The sequence below is a fragment of the Macrotis lagotis genome, chromosome 6 (genome assembly GCF_037893015.1).
Source record: "Macrotis lagotis isolate mMagLag1 chromosome 6, bilby.v1.9.chrom.fasta, whole genome shotgun sequence".
Lineage (NCBI taxonomy): Eukaryota > Metazoa > Chordata > Mammalia > Peramelemorphia > Peramelidae > Macrotis > Macrotis lagotis.
In genome coordinates this window covers 201,425,876-201,439,374 of record NC_133663.1, presented here as the reverse complement: position 1 = coordinate 201,439,374, position 13,499 = coordinate 201,425,876, and the positions used below count along the sequence as shown (strand labels likewise).

The following is a 13,499-nucleotide window of genomic DNA, read 5'->3' as shown; positions in this document are numbered from 1 at the left end:
TACTCCCTGTACATTTTATAGAAACATGAAATAAGTTCTAGATGGAAACTCATTAAAATCTACTTATCTCACAAATAAGGAAAATGAGATCTGGAGATGATGACTCCCTCCAAAGTCCATAATACTAGTGGACTTACTAGTTCCAGAGCCATCATACGAACAGAGTTGCTTTGACTTTAAACCTAGCACATTTTCCACTGTATTATTTTGCCTTCCTAATTTTTATTTCTACTTGTTTTATTTTAGTTTTGTTGACTTTTTTAACCACTCATTTACCTGAGCACCTTTCCCCACTGAGAGTCTCTTTTTAACAAATCAGGTTACCTTTCACATTGACCATATCTAAAAGTGTATGTCACATTCTGTATCCATAGATTTAAAACTCTGTAGTAGGGGAAAGTGTTTCATTACCAATTTTCTATAATAAACATTGACCATTACAATTCATCCTAGTTAATCTATGTTTTAATACTATTATCATGCTTATTTTTTCTCAATATTGTTTTACAAACATTTCTCTATTCATCCTATTTTGGAAGAATTATATAGCATTACTCCTTTATACCACAGTTTATTTTACTTATATCCCTTAGTTAACCAGCAAACAAACATTTATTTATCTTTGTCTCTGTTAGGGATACAAAGTAAAACTGCATTCTGTTCTCAAAGTGCTTATGTTATAATGAAGTAGAGAGTTCTCCCTAAGTTTGTCTACTTCTCTGTCTTCTTTGCTGTATTCTCCTCCAGATCTCTTCCCCTAAAACTGAAGTTGTACTTTAGGCTTTGGTTCTAGACTTCCTTCTTTTCTCTTTCCTTACGTTTCACTTGATGATTTTATCACCACACTCTGCTGTAATCCAATACTACATCTCTAACAACTTTCAGACATCTCAAACTGCATGTCCAACAGACATCTTAAACTCAGTATTCAGAAATCATTATCTTTTCCATTTAACCCTTCTACCTCTTAACCTTTCCTGTTTCCTGTTATCAAAGAGGAGGGAAGCACTATTTTCCTTAGGCTCACAGTGGAGGCATCATCCAGGATTGTTTACAGTCTCTGACTATGAATATGCAATCTGTAGGTTTTACCACTGTTGTTGGTATCTCTCACGATATGCCCCCCTTTTCTTGTCTGACAGCTATTACTTTGGTACAGACCTTTGCCATCTCTTGCTTGGACTATTGCTTGCTGGTGATTTTTCCTGTCTCAAGTCTCTTCCTACTCCAATCTATTCTCCATTTTTCCAGGAAAGTGATTTTCCTTAAGTACAAATCCACTGTCTCCTGCTCCAGCATCAAATACAAAAGGCTGTCTCTGATATTCAAAGTCCTTTATACTTCAGTCCCTTACTTCCTTTCTAGTTTTCTTAGATTTTATTCACTATCACATATACTTATACTCTTTGATCCTGGCCTTCTTGCTATCCATGAACAAGGCATTGCATTGCTCAACTCTGGGCATATATTTTTTTAATAATCTTCAGGAAGTTAATCCTAACTTCTTTTAATTTTATCACCTTTCCTTTCTAAATGGCTTCCTATTAAAATTGTATATAACTTGTTTAGACATAGGTTTGCTTGTTGTATCTTCTACTAGATTTTGAGTTCTTTAAGGGCAGATCTGGCATATAAATAAATGTTTATAATTATTGATATACACATAATATCAAGTATATGGAAGATATATTAAAGGGGGAAGTTATTAGAACATTAAAGTCATGAGAATAAAAATCATATTATTATAAGATAAAATGAAAGAACAGCACTGCCCCTGGAACATAAGAGAAGAACATGCTAATAAGATTGTCATCATAAGAAGGGGAAAGTTACAAAGAATTTTAAGTGCCCAAGAAGAGTTCATATTTGGACTTACAAAAATAATTAAAGTCAAAGTTTAATGAATAGAGATGACATGATCTGATCTATATTTAAGAAAACCACTTTGGCAGCTATGTGGTAAGTAAGTGAGAGAATGGGGAGAGAGTTGTGACTTGAAGTCTAGTTAGATGGATACTGAATTACTGGATACAAAATTGTTAACTCTAGTAATTGATGTCCTTGGCTTTACTGGACACTGCTGCTGCTGCTGCTGCTGCTGCTACTACTACTACTACTACTACCATATACACACACACAATTGGAGTTCTCCCCAATAGGTACTATTGAAGTATTCTTTGAGTTCATCTGTTATTCTCTGCTCTCCCTTCAGGATCACTCTGCTTCTTTATCTAAACATATATTTCCCTGATCATACATTCTATATCCATATACTTCTGTATAATCACCATATTTGTCTCCTTTGCTCTTCATTCTTGAAGAAAACCATGACATTGGGGCAGCTAGGTGGCATAGTGGATAAAGCACCGGCCCTGGAGTCAGGAGTACCTGGGTTCAAATCCGGTCTCAGACATTTAATAATTACCTAGCTGTGTGGCTTTGGGCAAGCCACTTAACCCCGTTTGCCCTGCAAAAACCTAAAAAAAAAGAAAACAAAACCATGACATCAAGGGAGGTGATGCCTTGACAAGCACATGAATTGGTTTTGAGTGACGGGGTGCTGTACTAAGTCATCAGCCTCACTTTCTTCTCCAGAATCATCTGGGTTTAGTGGCCAGATATGAATCAGGACCACTGGAGATGGCCCTGGATGTGAGATACAATGAGGGTTAAATGACTTGCCCAAGATCACACAGCTATTAAATAAGTGTCAAGTGTCTGAGGCTGGATTCGAACTCCTGTCCTCCTGACTCCAAGGTCAATGCTTAATCCACTGTGCCACCTGCTCCAATAAATGAGAAGGTATTTATGGGTTAGCATTATCATCTTCCCTTGTAGTAATACTGCAAGTCCTTCATAATGTGACCTTTCTGTCCACCCTCTCTATGCTTCTCCTGAGTTCTGTACTTGAAGATCAACTATCTATTTAGCTCTCGTGCTATCATCAAGAGAGTTTGAAAGTCCCTAGAGTATCTGTCTTTTCCCTTGAAAGATATGTTCAGTTTTACTGGGTAATTGATTCTTGGCAATCCAAGCTCTTTTGCCTTCCAGAATATCATATTCCAAGTCCCATGAACCCTTGAAAGTAGAAGCTGCTAAATCCCATGTTATCCTGACTATAGCTCCACTATAGTTGAATTATTTCTTTCTGGCTGCTTGTAATGTGTTCTCTTTGACTGGGAGCTCAGAAATTTGATTATAATATTCTTGACAATTTTCATTTTGGGATCTCTTTTAGGAGGTGATTGATGGGTTCTAGGATATCAGTGAAGTTTTCTTGGATTATTTCTTGAAAAGTGAAGTCTAAGCTCTTATTTTGGCCATGACTTTCAGGTAGTCCAATAAATTTTAAATTATCTCTTCTTGCACTATTTTCTAGGTCTTTATCCAATGAGATTATCCCACATTTTCTTACAGTTTTTCATTCTTTTTGTTTTGTTTTGTTTTGTTTTGTTTTGTTTTGTTTATTTCTCACAAAGTCATCACCTTATCTTAGCCTGTTCTACATTTGAAGGAATTATTTTCTTCAGAGAACTTTTCTATCTCCTTTTCCATCTGGCCAATTCTGCTTTTTTAAAGCATTCTTTTCCTCATTGACCATTTGGACTGCTTTTTTTCATTTGACCCAGTATTTTTTTTTCATTATTTTTTTGCTTCTCCTTCACCAAGCTGCTGGTTTGATTTTCATGATTTTCTCATATTGCTCTCATTTCTCTTCTTAATTTTTCCTCTACTTCCCATACTTGATTTTCAAAATCTTTTTTGAACTCTTTCATAGCCTGAGACCAATTCATATTTTTATTGGAGTGGAGGCTTTGGATGTAGGAGCTCAGTGTGTGTTCTGATCCTTCATAGGATCAAAGTAATTGTCTATGGTCAGATTTTTTTCTTCTATCGTTTGCTCATATCCCCAGTTCTTTTTTAAGGTGGGGGTTCTGCTTCCAGAGCGAAGTACAGAGTCCCAAGATTTTGAACTTTTTTGCAACAGTTTTCAAGGACACCCCCCAGGGACCCTAATTCATTAATTCCAAGATCTTATGAGAGGGTCTGACTGCTCTCCTGGCCTGTGCTTTGGTCTCTGGATGACCACAATAACTCCCCTCTACACTGGAGCTGTGAGGAGGGTCCCTGTTCCTCTGTAGTAGAAGTGGGGTTCAGACTGAGACCTGGATGTGAGTATGGGCAAAGCAACAGTGTCTTGCCTCAGGAATAGCAGAGATCTCTGCAATCTTCCACAACCTCCCAAATGTCTGTGGTCTAGGCACTCTGGAAGCAGTTGCTGGGTGACTCCCCAAGCATGCTCCTGGTTCCCTAGGTCTGGGTCTTTGCTGAGACCAACCACTGAACTGGGCTCTTCTCTCAATCTGGTGAAGCAGAGTTTTCCTGCTTAGGCTTCCCAACTGTCTTTGGCAATCCCTGGGCTGAGAGTTCCTGAAGCCATCACTGCAACCAGGGACCTAGGTACCCCCAGGGACCCTGGCACCGCATGTTCTGTTTTTGGGTGGCTGGATACTTGTGGGCCCTTTCTAAATCTGATATAACCGACCTTTCCTGCAGTTCTACCACATTGTCTTGGACTAAAAAGTTGTTTTACTCAGTCTTTTTGTGTGTTCTGCCACTATAAAATTTAGTTAAAATCTTTATTTAAATGTATTTGGAGTGGTTTCTGGGAGAGCCATGGGAGTCCCTTCATTCCACCATGTTGGCTCTGCCTTCCTCTAGTGTTTTTTAATATGATAGTTTTTCTTGGTTGAAAATCTGAAGTCCTTTTTCACTATTGTGAACAATAATGCCTCACGCAAAAGAAAATTTATAAATGAGAACACTGATCTTTTAAAACTGTATCATGGCTTATTATTAGGTCAAATTAGAGTATTTTGCTCTAACATAGCAAGGATATGTAAAAATATAGAAGTGGTACAAGCTTCTTTAGGAGCAGATCCTTTTGGCTTCATATAGAAAAAATATCTGGTCATTAACTTAGAATACTATGAAGCACATGGTAAGTTGTGTAGTCTTCAGAAATTTTCTGAATCCAAGGGCATAGACCACTCATGCCTGTAATTTGTATGTCTTTTGATGACCAGGAATTTATGTCAGGGAAGCCAGGGTAAATTAGGCCCTAGAGCAACTTTGTCTTCTTTAAAGTAAAGCTTCCCTTTTATTGTGGATGAATGAAAAAAAGTGTAAAAGATTAAACAAAAAAGACCAATCCTATCACATCCCTACTTGAAAGGATTTAATGAAAGCCTTAGGATAAACTTGTCTCTTTTCTCAAAGTATTCTGTTTTGTTGAAATCAGTATTTATATCTAGAAGCAAAATTTAACATGATGTACGTGAACAGCTTCAGTTTATAAATTTATGTCCAATTGTTGCATTTCCTCAAACAACATGAAATCTTTCTAATACAGGGCAGGGAAGAGGATTAAAATAGCGTTATAATGTAGAGATTTTTTTTTTCTGGTAGTGAAATCTTCCCAAGAGTTGCATATTCATTTTACTTTCATTTCTTTAGATTTTGGAAGAAATTTTTTAAAATTCCTTTTTCTTAGTAGTTAATGTAATATAAAAATAAAAATGGAGATGGATCTTCAAAGCATTTTTCAGAAGAATAGAGGAATGAAGAAAATGTTCTATTAATTAAAATATGATACTGAATTTAAATTTGAGTCTAAGAACATACAAATGAAAAAAATTGGCAAAAATCATAAAAAATTAAATCAGAAATTTGTACTTCAAACCAAGCTTTAAATGAACCTTAATTTTTATGTGATCTTGTGTACATATAGAACAAAATTCATCATACTTTTTAATTAGATTTTGTAATTAAATTAGATTCTTGTAATTAAAAAGTTGAAGAGTTGATGTTCAACAGAAATGAAGTCATAACTTGGGAGGCCTTATGTCCCTAAGAATATTTTTACCTTACGTTTTAGCTCAAGAATATATATTTAATGTTTATTATGAATTTATGTGATCATTGAACATGGAATCTAGGAGTCTCACAAAACTATTAGCTTTAGGCAGGCCACTTAAATGGTCTAAAACTCAGTTTCCCCATTTTAAAAATGGAAATAATACCATACTTATCTCTCATTTTTGGCTTTAAGGAAAGTATTTTTCAAAACTTCACATTTTGTATAAATATGAGATATTATTTTAATAGAATGGTATTTAGTTAAAAGTCATATATGATTAAATCATTTTAATTAATCTTGAAACATCAGTTTGTCATGCTCTAAGTCTAAACTTTGAAACTATAATACCCTAAACAGCTACACATATCAGCACTATAATAAGTTTTAAAAATTATTCATGTAAAGAATGGTAATTTTTGAGTTATAGAACCATTATTTAGTTCCTACTTCTGCCACTCATTACTGCCTTCAGTGAGGCATTAAACCACTATGAGCCACATTTCCTGGTCTGTACAATGAACAGATTGTACCAGGTGCTATTTAAAGTTTTTTCCAGTTCTTAATTTATATTCACAAATAGTAGAAGATTAGGTAATGGAGAATGAATGGGAAAATGATGTGGCATTGCCCTTTAAAAATAAGATAGAGAAAGCTATATTGGGGAAAAGAAGTGGATAAAAGAAATGATATGACAGCACAGCTCACCTGTATATGTTGATGACAATGGATGACAGAGAGAAGAAAAAGTTATTCAATTTTATTTTCTTCATGATTCCTTTACTAAAGAAAATTATCTTTTATTAGCAAAGACCAGAACAGAAATAGCTAATAAGGTTAAATATAAGATTAATAGGTATATAGTAGAAGAAAATTAAATTACCTTTCGTAAGTTCAAGTTACTAGGCATACATGAACAATATCATAACCAAAACCAAAAATTTTGGTGGTTGAATTATTTCATTGATCTTTAAACTATCATGGAGACTAGAAATGGTAAAAGGAAATAGTTGTTCTATTTGAAGGAAGGGAAGAGAGAGAGACAGAGAAAGAGTTCTGTGGTGGTTCTGTGAACTTGTCTTTTTTCCCCCATTAAAGTTTTGAAACATTATGTTAGAAAAGTTAAGGTCTTGGATACTGCCTGTTGTCCAGATAATAACACTCAGTTGCATGAATATATATGTCTTGGTCAGATGTTTCAAATGAACATTGATTTGGGCCTAAAATAGCATCAGCGAGGATAGCAAGACTTTTCTAATACTACTAATACCCTGTCAATGTTCCCAGGCCACTAGGGAGGAATCCTTTTCCCTGGAAGCCCCAGTATGGAGATAGAACTAAATTTCAACCCTTTCATAGACTTCTGAGGGATTAGTCCTTCTGTTCCTAATCTTTGAATAGGGTTGATCTCTCATCATTATCCAGGAGGTCAGGATTCTCCCTAGTTCAGCTCATGGAACTCATTTATTCTGAATTCACCATAATTACAAAGACATACTTTCACTCTCTTTTTTTTTCACTTCCTTATTGTTTAAGGGCACCATCTTGACTCCTTACTGTGTCACCCCTCATACCCAAAGTGTTACGAAGTTCTGCCCTTTTTACCATCTCTTATATGTATTCCTTTCTTTACTCAGACACTGCCACAATAAAGGGCCTCATCCCTTTTTGTTAATCTTCTATCTTAAATCTGTCTCTATTACAATCTGTCATTCAGCTGTGAAATTGATCTTCCTAATGCCCAAGTTTGACCATGTCTTCCTTCTCTTAATAACCCCTGACCCTGGACAATTCAGGAAGCTCAAGTGCCTCCGTACAATCTCCCCCCTCCTCTCCAGAAACATTCTATGTGTCTTTAAAGCCTTTTGTAACCATACCCCTTCCTATCCTTCCACTGTCTTATACGTTATTACTACTTACTCCAGTGACTTTAACATACATGCTATGGCACTGCATTTATTAACTTTGGGCATTTTCATTATCCTGAAATTCTCTTGTTCCTCATCTCAGCTTCCTGTATTGCCTGTTTTTAATTTAATTTTTTTTGCAGGGCATTGGGGGTTAAGTGATTTGCCCATGGTCACACAGATAGGTCATTATTAAGTATCTGAGTCTGTATTTGAACTCAGATCCTCTTGACTTCCAGGGCTGGTGCTCTATCTTTTATACCATCTAGTTGCCACCCTCCCAAGTCCTTTCAAGTTTCCTTAAATTCCCATCTTTCTCAAGAAGTCTTTTGATGTCCTACTTAACCTTTGTGCATTCTCTCTAAGACCATTTTCAATTTATATATATATAGTTTTTATGTTGATTGTTTTAAGTTGTGTCTCTGGTCTCAGCAATGACTATGCTTGTTCTTTATTTCTAGTTCTTAGCATAGTGCCTGGCAAGTGGTAATTAACTGATAAATGCTTTTTGATTGACCAATTTACATCATATCATTACAATGCAAGACTTCTCCCAGCAGCATTTCACCATAGTTCCCAAAACTTTTTCTGGAAGAAAGGTTCTGAGTTTTCTCCAAATTATATAGAGCTTTCTCAGGCAGCAGGAACTTTAACCAGGAATATAATAACAAGGGGCCAAAAAGTAAACTAAAATTGTGTCCATCAAAGTTCATTCTTATTAGATAATCTTCCTGGAAGTTAGAATCAAGAAATCGTTGGAAAACCTTTTACCGTCAACAGTTGCATTGATTAAACTCAAACATGACTTTTGATAAGTAGCACACCCAGAGCCTGGGAGTCAATTATTTTTCATTTGAAAATGAAAATCAGTTTTCCTGACATAAGTTAAAAGAACCAATTTATCAGTTGGGGTCAAGGTCAGGACGACATATATTCTTCTGATTGTAATGAAGAGTACTATTGGGCAGAAACAACTTTCTAGTCCTCAAGCAGATAATGTGGTTCTGATTCAGTCCCACACAGTATCCTGACCCTTATGTCTATTTTTGCATCCATTTTAACTGTTTTGATTTTATCAGTACTCCCCTGGTAATTCCTCCATTGGTCTTGATCCCAAGGAAATAGCCTTTATTTATCCAGTCTTTTTCTTTTCAGAGCCCAGAAAACTCTTTCCCACTCACCCCTGTCCTGCATCATGCAGCACATCTTATTGGTACAACTTTTCAGAAACCCTATCTCTTAGGGAGCTACCAGATCAGTAACCACATTTTTGGGGGTAGTTGCTTTTTGGGGAAGGAACTAAAGGAGTCATTAGTCAAAGAGGCAAAACCATGTTCCTTAAGGGGTCACATCTTCACATTCACATCCAAGAGTGAATTTTTTTAAATGTAATATTTCCATTTTGCAATGAAAGGCCACTGCATCACCAGCTCTTCCTAATAGGATAGAAAGGTGGTTGAATTACTGAAATTTAATGAATCTTACTGTACCCTATTCAAATTATAATTGGAATATCATGTACTTGTTTGGGCACCACATTATACACAGCTGTTCTGAAAAGCATTTGGAATAAGAAGCCATGGATATTTAATAACTTTTAGATCATATAAGGGATAATTGGAAGTTTTATATATTACTTTAAAAAGTATGAACGTTTAAAAATTCATTGTTGTTTATGACCCAGTTTTCATCCTTTTTTTTTTTTCAAGGCAAATGGGGTTAAGTGGCTTGCCCAAGGCCACATGGCTAGGCAATTATTAAGTGTCTGAGTCCAGATTTGAACCCAGGTACTCCTGACTCCAAGGGCCAGTGCTTTATCCACTGTGCCACCTAGCTGCCCTCATCCTTTATTCTTATCCTTACCTCTTTCAGAGGATCAACCCTTAGAACAGTTTTTATTTTTTAAGAAGAAAGAGGAAAAAGGAAGGCACACCCACCCACACATCTCTATCCCCCCCTTTGTGTGTATGTATGTATGTATGTATGTGTGTGTGTGTGTATATATATATGTAAATAATCAAATCTCCCCCCCCAAAAAATAAATCTGACATTATCTGTAAGATTCCCCACCTAAGGAATCCTAGCTTCTGTGCAGAAATGAAGAGAGTTATCTTTTTACACCTGCATTATTCATTTTTATTCCTTTTTGGTAATTATGCATTTTCAGTGTATTTTACTTACTCATAGGATTTTTTTCTCTATTGTTTCTTCTTATAATAAAATAATATTACAGGCATGTTTTTTGGGGGGGGGTTAGTAATTCTCTAGTGTGCTATCTACTTTTTTCCCCCCCAGTTCTTTCCTCCTACAAAAAGGATAGCTTTAAATATATTGGTATATATGGAGTCTATCTTTTTGTCATTGTTTCACTTGGTATATAATCTGACTGATCAGTCAGATACACACGCACACACACACACACACATATATTTTGATACATATACTTAAATATTTTTATCACTGTTCCTATTTTTTGTTTGTCTATATTGGGTCTTATATTTGACTATACTTGGTCTTATTTGCTGTCTTTATATCTTAGATATCAAATTTTTATCAGGTATATTTGATATAATTTTTTTCTCAATTGATTTCTCACCTATGTAGCCTAAATCCATAAATTTAATTGTGCAAAAGACTTTTAAATTCAAGTAATTAAAGTACCTATTTTATCTTTTGCAACTGCTTCTATCCCCTCTTTAGGCAAAAATTAATTTCTTTTAAAGGTAGTCAAAAAAATTTATTAAGCCATGACTATGTGCCAGACACTTTACTAAGCACTTGGAATAAAAAGGCAAGTAAAATACAGTTCACAAAAGCTATGCACAATAAATCTGTATGCAGAGTTCCACAGAGTAAATGGGAAAAACTTCTTTAGATGATAGGATTTTGTACTGTTCAGTTGATATTTTTCTTATTCTTGAATGGACTCTTCCCTTTTCCCACAATTATTGTTTGAAATCTCTTGTAGTCTTCCCACTTTTTTGAAGTTCCCACTCAAATTCCATCAATTACATAAAAAAATCAAGGAATGATTTTTGTTTCCCTTCCACTGCACTCGAGTATAGAAGATAGTGTTGAATTTGAGGCTTTGCTTTTTGATCTGTATGACCTTGGGATAGTGAGCCTCTCTAATCCTAATGTATGAATGGAGAGGCTTGACTAATTGACCCCTAAGGTTTCTTCTAGATCTAAATATGTGAATTTGAAATTTCTCTCATTTAACTTATTTCTCCTTTTTTTCCGGGATCACTCCTTTGCATATATTTCAATTTTCTTTTTATAATCCTTCTAATGTACTTTTATCCAAGTTTATTTTAAACTGAGATCAGTCGTTCAATCTAATCAGTCTATTTCTTTTATCTGTCTATATTTTTCTTTGTCTACCTATCTCTTTGCATTTCGGTGATCAATCAGTTGCTATGTCACAATAGACCCTGTATCACAATCAAATATTGTTTAGCAAATTTGTATAATTTTGCCAGAGATGATAGTAAAAGTAGAATTTTGTGGAGTTCCTATGTGTTTTCTTGCATTAAGTTGTTATTTATGCCTAACTTTGAAGTGCTGATAAATACCATGCATATCCTTGGTTCTAGTTGCTTTGCATAAAGGTGTTGATAATTTTTGTTAAATGAATGAACTTTGTTCAGTGTTTTATTAAAAAATTGTTATCTTGACCTTTTAATTACACATAGGGAAATAGAAAAATAAGTGTAAAGGAATTAAGGAACAAGAAAGTGTGGTATGAAATGTGCTATAAGGAGTGGAAAGATCACAGAAGGAAGTTTGAATGCCAGGGAAGAGATTAAAAAGTAATTCTGTTTATGATTTAAAAAGTGGTTGAAATCAGGAACAATTTGGGGCTCTCAGCAATGGAGAATACCATTTGTATCCAGAGAGACAACTGTGGAGTTTGAACAAGGACAAAGGACTTTTACCTTAAATTTAGAAAAAAAAACCTGATATCTTATTATCTGATCTTGCTATCTCTTATACTTTATGTTTCTTCCTTGGGGATATGATTTCTCTCTCATCACATTCAATTTGGATCAGTGTATATGCTGAAAATAATGTAATGCCTGACAAATTGCCTTCTGTGTGGGGGGTGGGGGGAGAGAAGTAAGATTGGGAAGAAATTGTAAAACTCAAAATAAGTAAAATCTTTAATTAAAAAAAGTGATTGAACTATTTCAGGGAATTCTGGGGATAGTAAACAATTACATAACTAAGATTTTCTTCAGATATAAAACTTAGTATAGATGTAAGTTTTAACTTTCACAAAAAAGGAAAACAATTTTGAATTATGTTGGACTTTTAGGGGAAGTAATGTAATTTAACTTAATTTGCTTAATTTGCTCATTATGTTTATTATTATGGTGTTTGGAATTTTATATGACCCATATAGAGCATTAAAACACACACACACACACACACACATAGATATGCAGACATATGCAAATGTGTAGGTATAGTAAAACAGAATTCTTTAAATGAGCTTCAACATGTTTCCAAGAATGAGTTTCATTCAAAACAACAGCTTCTCCAATTCCAAGTGTATTTCCTTCCAGTTGAGATCCTGCCAACTACTGAAATTCCCTCTACCAATATATAATGCTGATGTGCTTTGCTGGTTAGATTACTGGATTTCATTGCAAGCACTGATGCCCACAAAGGCAGATTGTGCATCTCTGAACTGTCATAATTTGGAGTCTGAAATACCTCTGCTTTGCAACTTGAATCCATTATTAGTGTACTCTAGCAAGGAAAATAATAAGCACTACAAAATAAATACAGATGGTCAGTGGAGGGAGCCTATGTTGGTAATTTATGATGAGCTTTATTTCTTTATAATTCCCCAAACAGAATACAATTCTATTTATTTTCTTCCCTGTCTTTATACTCTGTAGTTATATCATTGACTGAGTTTATTCAATTTCCATTGACTTTGATCATTCTGCTTAGTTTTTTTTTCCAAAAAAGCTGCAGGCCACTAGAGTTTTACTAATGTCTGGGGCATTTAATTTAATTATAGGCTATATATATGAAATTAGAAGTTACATTGTTCATGGTGTATCCTCAACAGTTTATTTTCTTTAGATTTTTATTAATTATAGATAAAAATTGTTCCTTTGAAAATTTTAAAAATTGCCTATGTTGGAGTCTCATTTGAACTTTGGAAATGATTTAAAGATATAGTAGATTAGGGTTTGAGACAATATAATAATGTGGAAAAAACCCACTAACACTAGAATAAGAGGAACTGAATTCAGATCCTACACCTGATCCTTACTAATTTTGTGGTCTTTTACAAGTACTGTAATCTTTTTTCTTACGTGTAAAATGAAGGAATTTGACTAAATGGACTTTGAGGTCCTAGTTAGCTTTAACTATGAGTCATTATATTCCTAAGTTTGCATCTCAGTCCCATTTTCATATTTATCATCATTATTGTACTTCTAACTATGGTTATAACCTCTTAGATCTATCTTGGGCTTTGCTTTCACTCTCTATCACTTTATAACCTCACTGGTTCTTATGGATTTAATTAACATCTCTGTGTAGATGACTCCTGCATGTGTGCACGTATGCGCGTGCGTGCGTGTGTGTGTGTGTGTGTGTGTGTGTGTGTGTGTAGCAAGGCCTTGTCTGTCCTTTATCATCTTCATTTAGTTTAT

At 34.8% G+C, this 13,499-nt stretch overlaps 1 protein-coding gene across 7 annotated transcripts in view; it reads left to right on the top strand.

Annotated features, from left to right (window-relative positions):
- The window catches only part of ROBO1 (roundabout guidance receptor 1), a 587,021-nt gene that overhangs the window by 373,803 nt on the left and 199,719 nt on the right, over positions 1-13,499 (top strand). The gene's annotated exons all lie outside the window — the stretch shown is intronic.